Source organism: Eptesicus fuscus, chromosome 6 (assembly GCF_027574615.1).
Source record: "Eptesicus fuscus isolate TK198812 chromosome 6, DD_ASM_mEF_20220401, whole genome shotgun sequence".
NCBI classification, from domain to species: domain Eukaryota; kingdom Metazoa; phylum Chordata; class Mammalia; order Chiroptera; family Vespertilionidae; genus Eptesicus; species Eptesicus fuscus.
In genome coordinates, this window is record NC_072478.1 from 32,914,598 (window position 1) to 32,934,980 (window position 20,383).

At 47.2% G+C, this 20,383-nt stretch overlaps 1 non-coding gene across 1 annotated transcript; it reads right to left on the reverse strand.

Annotated features, from left to right (window-relative positions):
• Positions 1-19,678: 19,678 nt before the first annotated feature.
• On the reverse strand, positions 19,679-19,759 carry MIR124-1 (microRNA mir-124-1). Its single transcript, NR_129209.2, has one exon. It is a non-coding gene; the product is annotated as a microRNA mir-124-1 (primary transcript).
• Positions 19,760-20,383: the final 624 nt, after the last annotated feature.

The following is a 20,383-nucleotide window of genomic DNA, read 5'->3' on the forward strand; positions in this document are numbered from 1 at the left end:
AAGCTATGATAGTGGGGAAGACAAATGGAACCTCTAAAACTTATCTATCCCCCTCCCCCAATCCAGCCAAAAAGAGTAAATAAAAAACAAGAATATATTCTGGTGGGGGTGGGAAGAGGAGATGATTAGTGTCACCATTGAAAACCTAAAAGATGTAGCTTTGGTGGCCCACTTAATTTGCCAGCCTGGGCTCTACAAAAGCTGGCTGTATCCTAGAAAATGACCATAGACTGCCACAGGCTTATACCAACTAGCAACCTTGATTGTGTATTATTGTTAAGCAGGTTAACCAAACAGCAGGTACGTGGTATGTGGCCAGTGATTTGGCAAATGCATTCTTTTCTGTTCCAATTAGAAAAGAGGACCAAAACCAGTTTTTATTCCTGTAGGTTGAACAATATTCATTTAGTTTTGCCTCAGATCTATATGAACTCTTCCACCCTATCACAATATAGTCCAGAGATCTGAATTACACCATTACACTGATGACATCCTGCTGGTTGGTCAGGAGGAGCAAGAGGTGGCTAGTGTGCTGGAGGCATGGGTAAGGCCCATGCACTCCAGTGGGTGGTATAATAGCCCTGTGACGATTCAGAGATTGGCCACGTCAGTAACGTTTTGAGGAATCCAGTAGTAAAGGACCTCCAAAACAACAACAACAACAACACTAAATTGTGTACCTTGCATACCCTACAACAATGAGGAAAGCCCAGCACTGGCAAGCCTGTTCAGGTTTTGGAAGAGACACATTCCACACCTATGAATATTGCTCTTGCTCATATGCTGGGGGACACTGAAAGCAGCCAGCTTTGAGTGGGACCCAGAGTAGGAGAGGTGATTCAGCAAATCCAGATGGTGGAGTAATTGCCATGCCACTTGGGCCATGCAATCTGGCAGATCCTGTGGGACTGGAGGTGTCAGTAGTGAGAAAAGATACACTACAGAGCTTATGGCAAGTACCAGTGGGATAATCACAATGCAGGTCCTGGGATTTGGAGCAGGGCCTGGCCCTCAGAGATTGATATACCCTTTGAGAATCAGCTTTCAGGATATTACTGGGTCCTGGTGGAGATGGAATTGAGTTCTGGAAATTTGAAACTGGATTGCGGGGTAACCAGAGATTCTACCTTCAGAACTGTCTATTGTGAGCTGTTAAACCTGCCAAGTCATAAATTGAATAGCTTCAGTCCATTAAAAAATAGAAATGACCATTCTAGATTGAGTTGGAGCTTGTCCAAAGGGCATGAGTAAGCTGCAGAAGCTGGTAGCCCAGACACTGATGTCACTACCCATCACAGTTGTACCAGTGCCCCTGTAGGTTATATAACACCTATGGCTGTATTCAGAGTCCTGTGTGACCAGCTAAAAGAGGGGGAAATCCCAAGCTTGGTTTACAAATGGGTTGGCTTGATATATGGAAGCAAACTAAAAATGGATTAACAGTCACACATTCAGAGGTGGCCCAGAAACTCAGTGTAGAGAGAAAATCTTCCCAGTGGACAAAGCTGTGAGCAGTGCACTTGGCCATCCACTTTGCATGGAAGGAAAGATGGCCACTGATGAGAATATATGCAGATCCTGGGCAGTGGCTGAGGAGGTCAGAGGCAAAGGCATGTGGACGTACAAATGAGAATTTTTGTAGAACTTTAATGTCCACCTGGAAGCATCTACCAAGAAAGAGCCTCTGGGGAGAAACCAAGATGGCAGCATAGATAAACACCTGAACTGCTGCCTCGCACAACAATTTCAAAACTACAACTAAAAGACAAAACAGACATCATCCAGAACCACAGGAAGTTTGGCTGAGTGGAAATTTTACAACTAGAAGGAAAGAGAAAAGCACACTGAGACTCACAGAAGCTGCAGAAGGCAGAGGTACAGAGGTGTGCGCGCAAAGAGGGCTGGCAACTGAGTATGCGGCTGGCTTTCTCAATCGGGAGGGAGACAAAAGCTCCTGACTGCTCTGAACTCCAGTTCCGGGTGAGACTCTGGGGACCCAGACTCATACGGGAAGAAACTGGACTGTCTGGCAGCAGGCGAAACTTGAAGGCGGCTTTCTCTCAGAGGTGCCTGCATCAATTACTGCAGGACACTGAGACCCAGGGGCCCCTTAGGGCAGGGCTGATGGGAAGCCATTGCTGATTGCTCCACCCTGAGACTCCGCCCCATCCAAGCTGAGCGCAGAGGCTTTTGTATATGAATGGCCTGGTCCTTTGAATTCTAAACTTACCTAACAAACTGCAGCTGAGTCAGTGAGACCCAGAACATCAAAAGAAGGCCCAAGGCCCCACAGCAGCTTGCATTGCTTCACAGCTGGGCCTCATTTGGGCACCTCCAAAACCCAAACAAAGAAGAGGAATCTGCAGATCTCTCTGTAGCTCCTGCTGGGTGGCCACAGACAGAGGCTAAATTAGCACTTCCTTGGAGATCCAAGAGTCAGTGTACCCAGGGGTCAGAGTAGCACCATCCAGATTACAACATCCATAAGGGACACACTGAGGTGTCAGATTCAGTGAGCACCAAAGTCCCACTGAAGCAAGTCTTGTCTCATAAGGGTATCTCTAGCACAGAAGTTCTCCCATCATAGACACAGCTGATCCTCACAGCCAATTGGTCTGGAGGTCAATTTCTCCCAGTGATACCAACAACAATCAAGGCTTAACTACAACAAGACTGTTCACACAGCCCACAAAGGGGTGCACCGAGAGTGTCCACCTCAGGTAACTGGGGAGGCTGAGCCACTGGGCCCTATAGGACACCTAGCACACAAAGCCACTCTATCAACTCAGGGAAGCAGCCAAAATGTGGAGACAAAGAAACAGGTCACAAATGAAAGAAATGGAGGAAAGCAAACGACTGGATATAGAGTTCAAAACCACAGTTATAAGGTTTTTCAAGAATTTTCTAGAAAAGGCCAATAAATTTAGTGAGACCCTCGAGGATATGAAAAAGGACTAACTAGAAATTAAGCATACACTGACTGAAATAAAAAATAATATACAGAGATCCAATAGCAGACTAGAGGATCACAAGAATCAAGTCAAAGATTTGAAATACAAAGAAGCAAAAAACACGCAACCAGAAAAGCAAAAAGCAAAAAGAATCCAAAAATATGAAGATAGTGTAAGGAGCCTCTGGGACAATTTCAAGCATACCAACATCAGAATTATGGGGGTGCCAGAAGAAGAGAGAGAGCAAGATACTGAAAACCTACTTGAAAAAATAATGACAGAAAACTTCGCCCACCTGGTGAAAGAAATAGACTTACAAGTCCAGGAAGCGCAGAGAACCCCAAACAAAAGGAATCCAAAGAGGACCACACCAAGACACATCATAATTAAAATGCCAAGAGCAAAAGACAAAGAGAGAATATTAAAAGCAGCAAGAGAAAAAACAGTTAGTTACCTACAAGGGAGCACCCATACGATTGTTAGCTGATTTCTCAACAGAAACTATGCAGGCCAGATGGGAGTGGCAAGAAATATTCAAAGTGATAAATAGCAAGAACCTACAACCAAGATTACTCTACCCAGCAAAGCTATCATTCAGAATTGAAGGTCAGATAAAGAGCTTCACAGATAAGAAAAAGCTCAAGGAGTTCATCACCACCAAACCAGTATTATATGAAATGCTGAAAGGTATTCTTTAAGAAGAGGAAGAAGAAAAAGGTAAAGATAAAAATTATGAACAACAAATACATATCTATCAACAAGTGAATCTAAAAATCAAGTGAATAAAAAATCTGATGAACAGAATAAACTGGTGAATATAATAGAATCAGGGGCATAGAAAGGGAGTGGACTGACAATTCTTGGGGGGAAAGGGGTGTGGGGGTACGGGAAGAGACTGGACAAAAATCGTACACCTATGGATGAGGGCAGTGGGCGGGGGGGAGGGTAAGGGCAGAGGGTGGGGTGGGAACCGGGTGGAGGGGAGCTATAGGGGGGAAAAAGAGGAACAATTGTAATAATCTGAACAATAAAGATTTATTTAAAAAAAAAGAAAGAAAAAAAAAGAAAGAGCCTCTGAACAATCAATTACACAAAATGACTTAGCCAGTGATGTCAGCTGTCACTGTCCTCCCCAGAACTGGCACAACAGGCACATGAACAGAATGGCTGAGGTGCTGGAGATGGAGGCTACCTATGGGTCCAACAGCATGGACTCTCACTTAGCAAGGCCGGTACAGCTACTGCTGCCTCTGAATGTCAGCAGCAGAGTTGACCTTCAAGGATGGCAGCCTGGAAGGGCCAGTGGTTCCTCCTCACATGGGTAGATACTTATTTTGGGCATGGATTTGCCTTTCCTGCCTACAGCATCTCATCCAGCACCATTGCTTGGGGCTTATAGAATGCCTGATCCACAGGCATGGATTCCCATAGAGCATAACATCCAACTAAGGGATATTCCTCAAGCTAAGGAGGTTCAGAAGTGGGCCCATGACTATGGGATTTGCTAATTGCATCACATACCACACTATTCTGAGACAGCTGGCCTTATAAGAATCCTGGAGTGGCCTTCTAAAAGAACAACTGAAGTGTGAGCTGAGGAAATACCCGGAAAGGATGCAGTGCCCTTCTTCAGTGCCCAAAGACCTGTATATGGGACCGTGTCTCTAAAAGGAAGGATACATGAGTCTGGAAATCAAGAGGTAGAAGCAAAAGTGACCTCCTTATTATCACACTCAATGACCCACTAGATGGGTTTTGTGTGTCCTATTCCTTCAACTCTCTGCTCTGCAGGATTGGAGGTCCTGGTCCCAAAAGAGGGCACACCCTTGCCAGGAGACACAGCAAGACACTGCAAGTTAAGGCTGCTGCCAGGACTCTTTGGAGTCCTTGTGCATAGGGATCAGCAGGCGAAAAAGGAGTCACCATATGGATAGGAGTCATTGACCTTCATCAGCAGGAGGAGGTAGGAGTGCTTTTATAGTGGGGGCCGGGAGGAACAGGTGTGGAACCCAGGCAACCCACTGGGGTGCTTCCTGGCACTTCTTTTTCCACTGTAACTGTGAATAGACACATGAAGCCACCCCAAACTGCGAAGGGTATGATTATGATTTAGACGCTTCAGGAATGAAGGTCATACCATCAGGTAAGCCACCCATACCTGCTGAGTTGGGAGCAAAAGGCAAGGGGGGTTTAGAATGAAGAGTGGAGGAGGGAAGGAGGATGCTCAGTTCTAGCCTCAAGTTCAACTTCAGTAATGTGGGCTGTGGCTCATTTCTCAGGAAAAAAGACCCATGGGAACCTTGGGGGAGCTGTTTCCTGCACCTTCTGGCGTGGTGCAAGGGGCAGACTGTGGTGGTAATGAGAACATGCCTCAAGGACCACCGCCAACAGGGACCATGAATGCCCTAGGGCCCTGGCTGCTGGGTTCAGAAATCCTGCATTTTCACTGAGGCCACACTTCCCACAGGCTACTCGCTGTAAATGACCAAGGTCTGTAGGAATACTAAGATAGGCTGAGTCCTGAGAACCACCCACTGATGGCTGACTTTGGCTCAAGGACTCCCCAGCAGCTTGCAGAACCTTCCTTCCAATGCATATAGAGTTTAGGGTGCTTCTATCAACCTTTCTTCCCTTTCTTCTTCCCTAATTTGGGGTTAGACTTGCTTTGCTGTCTGACATGGCTCTTGCAACCTTCTTATTTTTTCTCACACAGGTGCTTTCTCTAATAGAATCCTTACAGGTTCAATCCCATCTTAGCATCTGTTCAGTCATGTGCTGGTAAACTGAATCTCCAAAAACAAAAGCCCTCGTTTGTAGCATTGGCTGACTTTCATGGCATAACAACTCCCACCACTACAGACTTCTACCAATGGTTCTTGCAAAATTCCTGAATAGCTCTCACGAGTTGGTATAAACCACTCCAATGCATCACTTCATCCATCTATGGGGCTGAGGGGATCTGGACAGCACAGGTAGGATGGATCTGGAGGGGTGGGGGGGGGGGGGGATTGTGATGTGCTTCAGGGTGGGATGAGTCAAAATTTGGGGTGTGCGGGATCTGCTCATAGTCAGTATTTGACTTCAGTAAGGAGGTATCTTCTCTGCTTGAAAAGTCTCTGGTGTTTCTGACACTTTTTCCAAACTGGGACCAACCTATGACCTTATAGAAATCTGACATGTGGGTTTGGATGAGGTATAGGGGTGGAGCCCCCTGTGGTGGGATTGGTGCCCTTATAAGGAGATGAAGAGACCAGCGCTCTTTCTCGCTGCCATGTGCAGATATAGGGAGAAGGCAGCCGTTTGCAACCAAAAGAGGGGGCCTCATCCGGAACTGAAATGACTGGCACCTTGATCGTGAACTTCCCAGCCTCTAGAACTGTGAAAAATAAATGTCCCTTGTTTGAACCACCCTGTCTGTGGTATTTGTGATAGTGGTCCAAGCTGACTAAGGTAAAATACAAAACTGAAATGCCTCCAGGTAGCTTCTGACCTGGCTCCTCCAAGGTCAGGCCTGTAGCTGCTTCCCTATTCCATTCCCATCCTGGAACACAGCTTGTAAAACGACGAGGAGGAAAATCTCCATCTTTCTTATCTGAGAAGGAAACCAGGGGAACTGTTCCTCAGCATTCTCAACCCCAACTACTGTGGGAAGAAGACATCCATCGGCAGGCTGGTCTTCCTGTTGTCTTCTTCACATTCCTCTCCCATAGCTATTGTCCCTCTTTCCTCGGGTTAACATTTAACTTGGAAAAAAAAAATCACCTACTTAGATTTTGAGCAAATGTTAATCACCAACAGCAGTCGTAGTAATCTGCTTTTAACATTTCTCCTGAGGTGGGCAAGGCTAATTTAGCTTGTCAGTGGAGGTTCTGTCTGCTATTAACCTCTTCACCTTTTTGTCTTTCCTGAGACTAGTTGCTTTTGCAGGGCTTAATTGGATTAGGGTTAGGGTCTCAGAGACTTTCAGATCTGGAACCTTTATTAGATGAGACAATGGAAAACAGGAGCTGTGGGTGGAGGCAGTAATTCAATGCCTGGCTCACAAGAGAGAATTAAACCCAGAATTAGTGAGACTTGGGAGCAGGGCCTCTCCATAGGGATTTCCTTTAGGTTCCAAATTGCTCTCTGATCAAGGAACCCCTGGGAGAAGAGAGTATGGGCATTTCTGGTGCTTTTTTCTCTGTTTTTCTTTTTTAGGGAGGAGACAAGAAATATTGGTGGCTTGCTATGGAGAGAGACAGCACAGTAAGACAGAAGCAGTGTGGTGTTATGAAAAGCACCAAATGTTATACAGTTGGTGGGGAAAAAAAAAAGTAACAATTTGTGGTCTTCACAACCAGCTTCTGTCATAAGCTAAACTTGGACACTGAAGAATGCTGGGACTTTGGCACAAGGGTTAGAAGAAATGGTTGGCATTTCAAACCATGGGACTCCAGAGGACCGCATGGACTCCAGTATTGAGATATTTTGAGGAGGGAGGATGTGGGAGGAAGAAGCCAATCTGATTGGTTTGAGTCTAGAAATAAGATATTTCACCAGGACTTCCATCACATGGTGTGTGCAATGCATAACTCCAGGGGCATCATTTATAGGACATTAATGGTACTAGCAGATACCTGTGGTATTACCTGGCCAGTACCTTTTTCTAGGAGGTTGCTCCTCTCTTCCATCTACAGTTACCATGGGAGCACCATGCATACACCTAACTCACACTTGACTAATTGGGGTTTTTCATCTCTTTGGTCAAGTTGATTGGCTCAGTGGTGGATGCCTAACTTAAGCTGGGTTATGAAATACAAAGCCTGGGAAATTCCAATGGCCATGTTTCTTGCTGTGTGGATCTGGGAAGCAGAGGCCAAATTTTCAGAAAGAGAGAAGAATTAAATATGTGCAGAGAGGAGCAGAGAAGGAAGACTCAGAGAAAGATGTTTGAGTTCCAGCTGTCCTTGAGTTGTAATGATTCTCCTCACAGGATTCCAAGGAGACAATAAATTCCCCTTAATTTTTAACATGGTTCACATTGGGTTTCTGTCACTTGAAATCATCAGAGTTCTGAATAATATGCAAGAGTCAGGGTCAGGGATATGAATGTACTGCTGTTTTAAAGCCTTCACCTGACCCCCTCTAGAGGTCAAGCCTCACTCTTAGAAATTGGAGGTAAGCGAGATGTAACAAGGGGTTGTAGAGACCCAATCAAGGAGGAAGGTATGAGGATTTAAGCACAAACAGCCAGGAGACACATGATGATGATTAGGCATGAAGGTGACCAGGGCACCTACCTGATACTAGCCTTAGGATGGTAAGACTTTATTCAATGGGTAAGGGACTGCTGATTCCACTATGTTTGTTAGAACTGCCTCAGACATGCCAATGATTGTCACAACAACACAGCAAAAAATGAACAACCCAATTAAAAATGGACGAAGGACTTGAATGGAAATTTCTCCAAAGAAGATGTACAAATGGCCAGTAGCACTTGGAAAGATGCTCAACATCTTTGGTTATAAAGGAAATGCAAATAAAAAACCACAATGAGATGCCACCTCACATCCATTAGGATGACTAGTATGAAAACATACACATAATAACAGAAAACAAGTGTTGGTGAAGTTGTGAAGAAATTGGAATCCTTGTGTACTGTTGGTAGGGATGTAAAATAGTGCAGTCACTATGGAAAACAGTATGGTGATTCCTCAAAAAATTAAAAATAGAAGTACTATGTACTATGAACTGAATTTTGTCTCCCCCCTCCCCGCATATGTGATGGTATTTAAAAGATGGCAAATGGTATTTAACAGGTGATTAGGTTTAGATAAAGGTGGGGCCATCATGATTACCCTTATAAGACCAGAGCCCTCTTTCCAGTCTCTCTCTCTCTCTGCCATGTGAGCACATAGAAAGAAGGCAGCCATCTGCAAGCCAGAAAGAGAGCTCTCACCAGAACCCGACTATGCTGGCACCCTAATCTTGGACTTCCAGCCTCCAGAACTGTGAAAAAAAAAATTTCTGTTGTGTAAGCCAGCCAGCCAGCCATTCTGTGGTATTTTGTTATGGCAGCCCGAGCTGGCTAAGACACTATATGATCCAGCAATTCCCACATGCAATCTGGTCCCAAACTTTCTTTCTGATATATTGTCGCTATACCTAGGTATAGTCCTGCCAACCTTCCTCAGTCCTGGGATGGTGCTCATGCTAATTTTACCATTTAGGATTCACCCCCACACCCATACCCCTCCCACCTGCCTCTTGAAGGTTCCCTAGCTCTCTCATCGGAAAATGCATTTTTCATTTGACCTATCCTGGAATTCTGACTGTCTCTCTTGTATGGTGCCAATCACATTAGGCTTTGTCATACCTACTTATTTTTGTACTGGACTGTAAGATTATTGAGGGCAGGCAGGCAGGGAGTCTTATCCGGAAATCCCTCCTAGCTGTCAAATGTGTTATATGTACAGCAAGATTTCAATATAAATTGCTAGAAAAATGAATGTGAGGAAGCTGAGAAGATTTGTAATTAACAGCATGAGAAAGTAGCACAGAATTAAATTTAGGAACCTGCCCCACACTCATGCCTACATTTTCCCATCTACAATTTGGTCTGTGAATAGGAACAAATGTCAGTCACTAGTGTGACCATGTCAGTCCTGTCATTTCTGCTGCACAGATGTACCGAGTTCTTTTTTTAAAAAAATATATTTTATTGATTTTTTACAGAGAGGGATAGAGAGTTAGAAACATCGACAAGAGAGAAACATCGATCAGCTGCCTCTTGCACCCCCTACTGGGGATGTGCCCGCAACCAAGGTACATGCCCTTGACCAGAATCGAACCCGGGACCCTTGAGTCCGCAGGCCAACGCTCTATCCACTGAGCCAAACCAGTTTCGGCAAGTACCGAGTTCTTGTTTCTAAGAATAACCCTCTACAAAAGCCTTGCTGTCCCCACTGGTTACACACATGCACATAGCAAAATAGTCCCGAGATTCACAAAGGCTGCCCAGAACCACAGTGGGGAAAGTCAGGAAGATGTTCCTGGCAAGTGGCTCCACCAGTGACTGGAAAAACTATACCCCAAGGAGGCCCTGAAGATGCTGGGCCTGGGCTCATCTCACAGGCCGTGTGTGCAGCAAATGACAGGCCTGGCCTCTGATTTGGAGTCTGAGGGAAGAGAAGAAGCTGTTCCCTGTGTTTGAAGAGGGATGGTACCTTGAAAGTAATGGCTAGTGGGCACTTATTGAGCACTTACTATATGCCAGGTATTATGCATTGTCTGATGTGGTAGCCACAAGCTACATTTAGCTACTGAGCACTTGAAATGTAGTTACTGCAACCGAAGAACAGACTCTTTAATATAAGCTTAAAAACAGATACTCTATTCAGTTATTAGAACACATTTAAGAATGGTTAGAACTAACTTGGGTATATGAATTTACTTCTTTAACTATAAGTTTTATAAAATCTAAATACAAAGCAAGTACTTCTGATGAAAATTTAGCATCTACATTGAAATGCATGGTAAGTGTGATACACATTAGATTTTGAAGGTTCAGTATGACTAAAAGAATATTAAACATCTTCTTAATAGTTTTTATATTGCTTAAATGTTGAAATGATATTTTGGGATTATCTGTATCAGGTTAAATAAAACATATGATTAAAATTAACATCACATGTCATTTTCTACTTTTTAAAATGAGGCTACTAGAGAATTTATAATTCCATATTTGATTACATTTTATTTCTATGAAACAATGCTTTGCGCTATACTAAATATTTCAGCATGCATTATCTAATTTAATTTTGACAACAGCATTATTATTATTATCTCCTTTTAACAGAGGATGCTCAGAGAGGTTTAGTAACTTACCCAAAGTCACATAGTCTAGTAGTAGAGCCAAGAGTCAGAGAGGCAGTCTAATGCCAGAGTTTGCAGTCACACTCACTGTACTGTGCTCTCTCTGGGGGATGGGAAATAAGCCTGAGCATACAGGCCTTCTGCCTGGGAGCCAGGCCCGTGAAAGGCCTCATATACAATAATATTGTAATATGGTTCCAGGTGGGCACTGGAAATATCTGGGTGGGGTAGGGGGAGAAACACTTTGTAAAGTACATGATTGTCTAACCACCATGTTGTACACCTGAAACGAATACAAAATAATATTGACTGTAAACTGTAATTGGGAAAAAAGAAAAAGATGTGCTTGACATCAGTCTTTCCAAGTGAAAAGGGAAAACAACAACTACAAAGGGCCTCATGTGGAGACTTTCTGAGAATACTTGTGGAAGATACTATTCACCGCATAGGTATCTGAAGAGAATTGAAAACAGATATTAATCAGGTGATTTCAAATTCTTCACTATAAGCATATAACCTTGCCTTGGCATTTCCTAATTTATTTTTATATGTCCCGGAAGCCTCAGAAAATGGAAGCGACCCAGTTCCTCTGGACTTCTGAGAGACGCTGGGATCACACTAAATACTTTCCCTAGCTGCCCCAAATGCTGTCTTGGATGGTTTTTAGTCAATAGCATGATGAGTGATCTAGGAATTGAGTGAGACAGGTTTAACGCAATAGGAGTACAGCACAGGCTGGCAGCAGACCAGGCTCCTAACCTCTCACGCAATGCTGTTGCTATTGATTAATCATCCACACGAAGGTGGCAAGATGCTGAGGGAGAAGGGGAAGGGTGGAGAGATGGGAGAGACGGTTGACATTTTCCAAGTCCAAGTTTTCTAACAGGCTGGTGGGAAGCCAGAACGGCACTAAAAAGTCACAACTGTTCTGCCTCTGGCCATACAAGAACTTGCTCTGGGCCTGGATTTGCCATTGTTCACAACATGGTATGTGAACATGGGCATTCAGACACAGTCAGGGTGACACATAGATGAGGGAGCTCCAGTTAAACAAGGGAAGGGCTAACTAGGGAGAGGAGAGTGAAAATACCCCACCTGGAGCATGACAACGGCAGGCTCTGCTCGATTCCCAATTTGCCTGGAACTCCTTTGAGTTTACATTGGGTTTCTGGGCTAGTGGGCTCACCATGTCACACAGTCCAGTATTTAATCCAAGAATTCATTGTGATTTATGGAACGGTGACACCAGGATTCACAATTATGCAAAGTGACGTGAAAAGGCTGGCTTTAAGCGTGGTGGCCCTTGACCTAGACGGATATGCAGAAATCACAGTTGTCTTAGTTAAAGGCTCAAGGTGCTCCTACCTGCCTTCAAGTGGGACTAGCAGAGGTCAGAGCTTGGGGAGGGAACAACAAGGACCCACTGGGGGCTTTTGAAATAAATGTTTTCTCATTAACTATGTGTTTGAACAATTGGTGTGTCTGGGATGAAGGGGTGATGACACTCTCCTCACCCCCAAAACTGGGGAAGTTAGTGCTGTTCTGCTCTCGCATTTTTGGATGCCTTCACAAGAAACGCCTACGGCTAGATTTCACTTGTTATGTAAGTGACTCTTCTCAAATGTAAATATCCCTGGGAAAGTTAAGAGACTCGGCAATTCACATATTAGTGTGAAATGGTTTAACCTCACAGCTTTTCTCCTAACACCTCTTGATCATGGAACATCCAGAGGTTTTCAAGGGGCTGGGGGAAGAGGGTAGAAGGAAATAGAAATGGATTATGTATTTACTTAGGGCATGCCGCAGTGGGGAAGACCTTGGGTGAGATGTGAATTAGGGGTGATGAAGGAGGAGACTGGAGTAGAAGGGTCATTAGAAAGTAAAAGCAGTGCTCTACAAGGAAGATAGAAAGGTTCTAAAAAGCGGTGTTGTTTTGTTTTGTTTTACTCTTTGAATGTATGTCTGGGATGGGTGTGTGTGCTTAACTATTTGAAAATCATACTCCACACATCTGGGTGAGTGAAGCAGGGCTGGGGCTAGGGGATGAACCAGAAACAGTTTTAAGCCCCTTCCTTTCCTATGAGGCTACTCTATCCTCTGCCCAAGAGGCCTTCGTGCATAACTGTAGCCTTTTCTGCAGGAAAAGCAGAAGGACAGCTGCTGTTAATTTAATTACATCCAATTTGGGTGGTATTTATTGAGCCTTATGTGTAAGGCACCTTCCTAATAATGTCCCTGCCCTACACAACACTCGCCCCGACTTCCCCCTTATGAAAAACCCGACCACAGGATTCCCAGGCGGTGATGAAAGCCTCCTCCGTTCATCAGAAGAGGCCAGGCCTCCAGGTGGCCATGGGAGGCCCCAGCTGCCCTGGCATTTTGTTTTCTCTCCATATGATTCTGAGGCTGACACTAAGCAGGTTGCTACAGAACGGCTCAAGGCAAATGTAAGTGCACATTAGAGCGTTTAAAGCGTTTTTTTTTTTTTTTCAAAACGAGGGAAGAAGGGAAAACAGACAAAGAAGGACCTTCCTGCTGCCTTTATGATTTTTACTTTTATTTTCCTGTTTCTCCGAGCACTAGGAACGGGGAGTATTTGCTTCTGTATATCAATGAACTCAGGGCACACGAATAAAATGAGGCAAAAGAACACTTAAAAAAAAAAAAAAGCTATTGCCCCCAATTGCATCAGCTGCACGGGGAAAGGAAGTAAAAGAGGATGGGTTTCCAGGGCATCTGTGGGAGAGGAGACAAAAGCGCTCTCCTCATCGCTGCAAATGGTGCCTTTCCCAAATTGCTTTTCAAGTTTCCCTCCTTGAAATGTGAAATGACTTCGTCTGAGCACTCTGCTTGGAATCGATGGTGTTATATATGCAGCAGCTTTCCGAGGGGCTGTGGCCAGGCTCCCGGGGAGGCGAACAGGAGAGAGGGGAGGGGAGAACACTCTGCGGCTGAGGCACCTTGCTTTCTTCTGCTTGAGAAATGCTATTCCAAAAATGGCTCCAGAAAATGAAAGGGGGGGGAGGGGGGGCGAAGAGAGAATGAAAACACATTTTCTTTTTTAAAAAGTGGGAATTATTTACTTCACCTGCAAAGAAGAAATTGCCCTGAAAAGGGGAAAAAAGCCGGAAAGTACCCCAACCCCCCAACTGGGCTGAGTGCTGGGACAAACAAACAAAATGACTGATGTGCCCAGTAAATCGTCTTGGGGTGGGGGAAGGGTATGAATAGAGGCGCAGGAAGAAAGGCGAAGCCAGGCAGTGTTCGCTGATTCCAGCAGAGGCTGTAAGCAGCAAGGGGCCTGGGCTATGGGATCCATAATTGGCTAACGAATAATAAAGCCCAAAATTGGATATTAACAGCAATTAGTTTCTTTAGAGGCACTGGGGAAAAGAGCTGCCGAAAACCCCATTGGGCCTTAAGCTGGAGCAATCTGAAATTAAACCAGTGTCTCAATTAAATGGGAATAAATATTGCCGCATCAATCTGTGTAAGTGTGGGAGGGGGCTGAGGGGAACCCCCTGTGAAGTCCAGGTGCACCTTCCAGTGTGTCAGAAGCTTCCGGTGCCACGACCTTTGTGAGGCCCGTTCTGGTCCTGACCTCTGGCCTCTGGAGGCCAACCGCCCCCCCCCCCCCTTTCCTGGGGCACATGACCTTGAGACCAGGGCTCTGGAGGTTATTTCAGGGCACTGGCCTGTTAAGCCAGAAGAGCCTTACATCACTAACTCTGCACCCTGGTGGGCCCAGCCTATGAGCGCAAAGAAGGAATGGAATTCTTTTAAAAACAGAGACGGTGTCCAGTCCCTCGCAGCGGCCGCACCTCTTCGGGCTGGGACAGGAGCTGGGGTTTGGAGGTTCCCGAACACAGAACGAACCTGTGTCTGGTCCCCTCTTTCCAACCGGCTTTGAAGCGGCCCATCCCCTCTGGCGCAGGATGTGGGACCAGCGTTGACTGAAGGAGATACGCGTGGGTTCCTTCTGGGTAGAGGAATTTGTTTTGGCTCCTTAGAGAGTGATGTGGGGGCGGTGGGTTGCTGGGTCCCAAGGGCAGTGGCCCGCGCCCTGGCCCTGTCGCCGAGGGTCAGGAGGACCGGGGAGGTTGGGTGGTGTAAAAGGGAGCCAGGGAGGATGCACTGGGGCGAAAAATCCTCCTCCCTATCCCCCAAACCACCCCCAAAGTGCTTTCATCCTTGCGTTCTGCGGGAGGGGAGCCAAAGAAGGGCTAAGAGGTGACTTTTCGGTGGGTCGTCATCCCCTCCCCACCTCCTCCCTGGTGGGCCCCGCGCGTCCGCCCCTTTGCTCGCACATTCGGAGGCTTTCTGGGGTGCGGGGTGATATCCTCCCGGCGCAGGTCCTGTTGTGGATGAGAAGGCCCGGAGTGGGAAGAGGGGAGAAGGACGGACGGTCCCGGGACCCGGCCCTCTCCCTCAGAGGCCAGGCCCGGAGCGCAGCGGGGAGGACGCGGCGTCCAGGCCAAGGCCTGCGCTCGGCTCGGCTCGGGAGCGCGGGGAGGGAGGACATTCATTCTAAACAAGGCCTTTGGTTCGGCGCCTGCCTTTCTGGAGCCAAAGATGCACCCCGCCCTGACCCACCCCCCATTCCTAACCCGATTCCCTGATCACGTCTAAAGTTTGTCGCCAGGTGTCTCTTTGGCGCTAGAGTGAAATTGGGGAAACGGAGCTGCGCGGAAAAGGAGAAAAGGTGGACTCTCCGAGGGCTGTCCATGCCCTTGGTGGACCCGCGCCGAGGGCACCTTGCACCTCGTATCAGTCCGAAGCTTTGAGAAGTGATGGATGACCCAGGTCTTTGGGGCCCTAAATTTCTTGATTCGGGCAAGAAAACATTAATCAAAGCCGGGAAAATAGGAGCCAAAGAGAAAGGGAAGCCAGCGCCTGTTCCCCTTCATCTTACTCAATTTAGATGTCTCAGGGCATTAGGAGAAAGAAAACAAAAGCCTCATGCGCATTGGAAAGCCGGCCACTGGGAAGCTGGGAGAGGGGACGTGGGCAGGGTGGGTGGCAAGGGCAAGCCGGGCACCCCGGCGCAGGGGCAGGGCCCAAGCACTCTGATTGCCACCGTGAACCGCCTTAAAAACATTACACGAAGCAGCAACCTTAACTCCCAGAGAAAATATTGCTTCCTGGGTCCCATGGTTAAGAACTAAGTAAATTGGATTTTAATTTTAAATAAACCTCCCTCACTTTTGAGAGGGAAAGCCCTTTGTGATCCTGGAGGTTTACTTTTTGAGCTTATGCAATGCAATGCAGCATGACCCAGGTCTTCATTGTTTTTTTTTTTTTTTGGGGGGGGGGAGGGTGTAACATTTCCATTTTAAGACAAAAGAGGTTAAGAAAATGAACAGGTGAACCGATTGAGAATTGCTGACACTTCCTTTCTGACCTAGAATATTCCTTGCTCTTGGGAGGGCCTGCTTTCTTTCCAGGCCATCTAAATTGGGCGCAGATCTCTCCAGGCCTCTGGCAGACCCGCATTCTGTGGCACAGGACAGCACACACTGGCTCCCATAAAGCCCATCCGAAGTCCTTTCTCCTATCCTATGTCTACACTGGAGATGCAATTAAAGATTACATCTCCATATTCTAAAACTGAAGTCAAATTGAGTAAGACTTGGCAAAAACACCCAAAGAAAGAATTGTTGATTGGAAGGGAAAAAAAAATCTTTATTAGGTATCATCATTCTCATAATTGTTATTATTGACATACTCATCACCGTGAATCAGCCAGCCAAGCCTCAAACACACAGGCTCCAGCACAACCCTCAGCTGCTGTTGACTCATGGGGTTCTGAAACCACCCACAGTTTCGGGGAGGAAGGGCGGCTCCATCTGTCCCAGGGAGAATGCTTTGCAGCTGCCCCCAGAGAACTCCACTCTCAGGTTGGAACAAGGGTTGGGGGTATTATGTAAGTTCAATCGAGGGAAGGAGAAAATTTACTTCCCTGTGGAGACAGTATCGATGGGTGGATGCGTGTGTGTGCGTTTAAATGCTTTTCTGTAAATATTAGCAAGGGATATGGTTATGCAAAAAAAAAAAAAATGTCTGTCTGTATGTATGTATATGAGCATATGCCTGCTGAGAAATTGCCCCTCTCCCAAACATTTCTCTGGCTAAGGTTCCTCATGCATCCACAGTTAACTGTCCCCACCCTTTACACCCCTTTGGTGACAGAATTGATAGAGGAATTTACCTTTGTCTCTGATCAATTTTCTTTCTGCTTAAACAGAGATCTGGGCCTGGGCCATCTCTGGCAGGGAAAGAAGAATATTACCTCCCCCCCCCTTTTTTTTTTACTTTGATACATTACTGAATCCATCTTAAAGTATCTAGTACATTCACCTTGAGAAACATGAGCTCCCATCCTCAAGAGGACCATAATGATGGTACTGTATGTGAGCCCGTAGGGCCTTCTTAGCATTTTGTCAGCAAACTGCCTCTGACATGTTCTACATTAAACAAATTATATATGTCCCCCTTCACTTAAATCATAGGATGTAATTAGAGGGGCTCAAATAGGCAAGGGGAAAGATGGTGTTGAGAGTTAAATAAATGCCTTGAAAAAGCAGAGATCTTTAAGTCTCTTACATAAATATCGCAGACAAATAGGCCCCAAATATAGAAGAAGGGAAGAAGCCAGGACTGACCTTCACTCCAAAACCTCTATTTGGAAATCACAAAAGGGGCCTTGGAATTACACAGGGGGCAGAGTGGTACATTCATCTCTGCCATTTTCGGCCATTAAAGCCCCACATAAAAACACATTGTGTAACGAGACCTGGTGAGCACAGGCCAATCCCCACACACGTTAAAGCTTTCTGAAGCAAGAGTTTACATAAGTCATAAAAATACGCCCCTCCCATTGCAGATTACCGGCAGCAGGACCCTGGCCGTCTTGTCCATGGTGCCTGTGGTTTAAGCTCTCACGGAGAAGTGTGTTAGGTTTCCATCTAAAAGGGACATTACTTGAGCAGGCACATCAGCAAAGGGTGCAGCCATGTCTGATGGAATTACGGGGAAGCAATTATGGAGACAAGGCTCACTAATGTGGACAACTGAGGGGCCAGCGGTTGGTCATCCGAGGCGAGCAGCCTCTCAGTGAGGACAGAGGGGAGAGGCCAGGGAAGGTACAGCCCAAGGAGGCACTGTTCGGAGGGAGGTCTATTTTGAAGGCAGGGCTGCCAGTGCCTCTTAGGACAACCCTGGCTAAGGCTCAGGGGCCGGTGAAGCTGCTCTCTCTTCTGCCCTCCAGCTAAACTTGCCTCCTGGGGCTTGAGGAACAGCCCGCACCCAGTCTGCATGATGTGAACTGCAGCCTTCTCTGCAGGGGTGAGCAGTTTGCCGCACCTTTCTGCAGACCCAGAGAAGGTTCTGGAAATGTCTAGGTGGGGTCCGGCACACTTAACCTCACCAGACACCCTCTTAGGAGGGCAAAGGAAGAATCTAAGAAATAATAATAATTACACAATGATTGGCACATAGTAGGTACTCAATAAATATTTGGGAGGAAATGAGACTAGGAATCCTTAAATAAGAATTTATTTAGTGGGTTAGACTGAGGCTTTGGAGAGGAAAGAGCTCCCCTGTAAGCTACAACTGAGCCTCTTCAGCCTTGATTACTGTGTAAGTAATCAAACTAAAATCCTAAGCATCCTTATGGCCTTGGCCTTGCAAAGACAGGCCTCTGCTGCTAAGGGCATGGAGGGGGGCAGGAGGGGAGGAAGCGAAGCAGCAGGCTTCCTGGGTAGGAAGATCCAGCTCTTGGCCTCCTTTCTCTGCAGGGACCTGCCCCTCCTCCATGTTCTCCACCAGAAAATTAATGAGTTTAGGTCTTGCCGCCCTCCACCGCAGCTTGGGGGTCACTACAGAGCAGGGGATGGGATGGGGCTGTGTGAAGGGGTCCCTAGGACCGGCTGCTGCTCTAGGTCTGGTGATGGGAAGGTCCCATTTGGGAAGCAGGTTCTTCAGGATGAAGGAGGGTTGACCCTTTGCATTCCCTGATGCTTTCTTTCAAAACAGTCTTTCCTCAGAGCCTCACTTGTACACATTCTGTTTTTCCTTCTGTTAGGATTTTAAAAGGAATGCCCCCCCCCCTCCCCTTGGGTACATGTAGGTTACTGCGCCTCTCCCTTCAATCGCATCTCTTGGATCTCTGCCTAAAACTGCAATTACAGCCACAAGGAGGAAGTGAGATGCTCCCGAGAGCCCTGGACATGCTTTCAGCCCTGATGGAGCCTGTGGACCCACCAGGAATTCGTTCCTTCTTCCCCATACACCCCAATGACTTCCTTAAGCTAGCCAGGTGCCCACAGCTCTACAGCAAAAGGTGACAAACATCTCCCTCCTCCCTTCCAACTGGCCACCTCCCTCCCCCCAGACCTCAAGCAGAACACAATATATCCGCAGTCCAAGCCCCGGCACAGTCGGCCAGTCTTCTGGATGCCAGATTATTTTTAAAAAGAGCAAACCCAAAGCTAAGCCCGGAACAAAAACACAGCCACGGAGAAAAGTGTCCACCCGCGTACAATGCACCCCAAGCCGAGAGAAAAATATGCACACAGAAGCACTCCGCAATGCGCTCACGGGCGCCCCCCCCCCCCCCCCCCGGCCCCGCGCCCCTTCGGTGCTTGCACAAATCTGCGGTGGTCACAGAGGCAGCTTCGGTTTCTCTCCCTGAGTCCGTTCGCATCTCTAAGCCCCGGTCTGTCACACATCACACACCTCCCCGCGCCAAGGGCTCCTGCCGCCGGGAGCCCGGGACCCCTCCAGCCTGAATCCGCAGCGCTGGGCTCTGCGGAGGGCGCCTCGGCTCCGTGGCTCCTTCCTTGGCGGGTCCTCAACGACCACGGTGCTCAGCCAGCCCCATTCTTGGCATTCACCGCGTGCCTTAATTGTATGGACATTTAAATCAAGGTCCGCTGTGAACACGGAGAGAGAGGCCTTTCTCCTGAGGAAGGCGAGGAGGAAGGAAAGGTGGAAGAAATAAAAGGGGGTGGGAAGAAGATGGAATGGGAGAAAAAAACACACAACAACAACCAGGGAAAAAATAAGTAAAAAGCGGCGCGGGTGCGTGCGCACTGACAGCGGGGAGAGGGGTGGGGTGGGGGCGGGGGAGCGCCGGGAGAAAAGGACCACAGCATCCTCTCCAACGCAGCTCCCCCAATCACACAGACAATGAGATAACGGCGACGTCTTCCAAAGGCTCTTTGTTCTCCCCCATCCTTTCGGATCCAGGCTTTTTCCTGCAAAGCGGAGGGGGTGGAGGGTGTGAGTGGAAGTGGGAGACGAAGGGGTGCCTCCCCCGTGTTAATTACCCGGACTCCCCTCGCCCCTTCCCCGCGCCTCGCCTCCCCTGCAGCTCCAGACAATGAAAAAAAACATCAACCCCACCTCGCCCCGGCGCGGCCAACCCTACCCACCCATCTCGCCGTCAGCTTGGCCTAGGAAACTGAGGGGGTTAGGAAGGTCAAGACCAGAGCAGGGGACCAAGAGGGCAGCGGGGGCTCGACTGCGGCTGCCCCGGCCGGGCAACCACCGCCGCCCTTACCTCGCCGGCCGAGTCC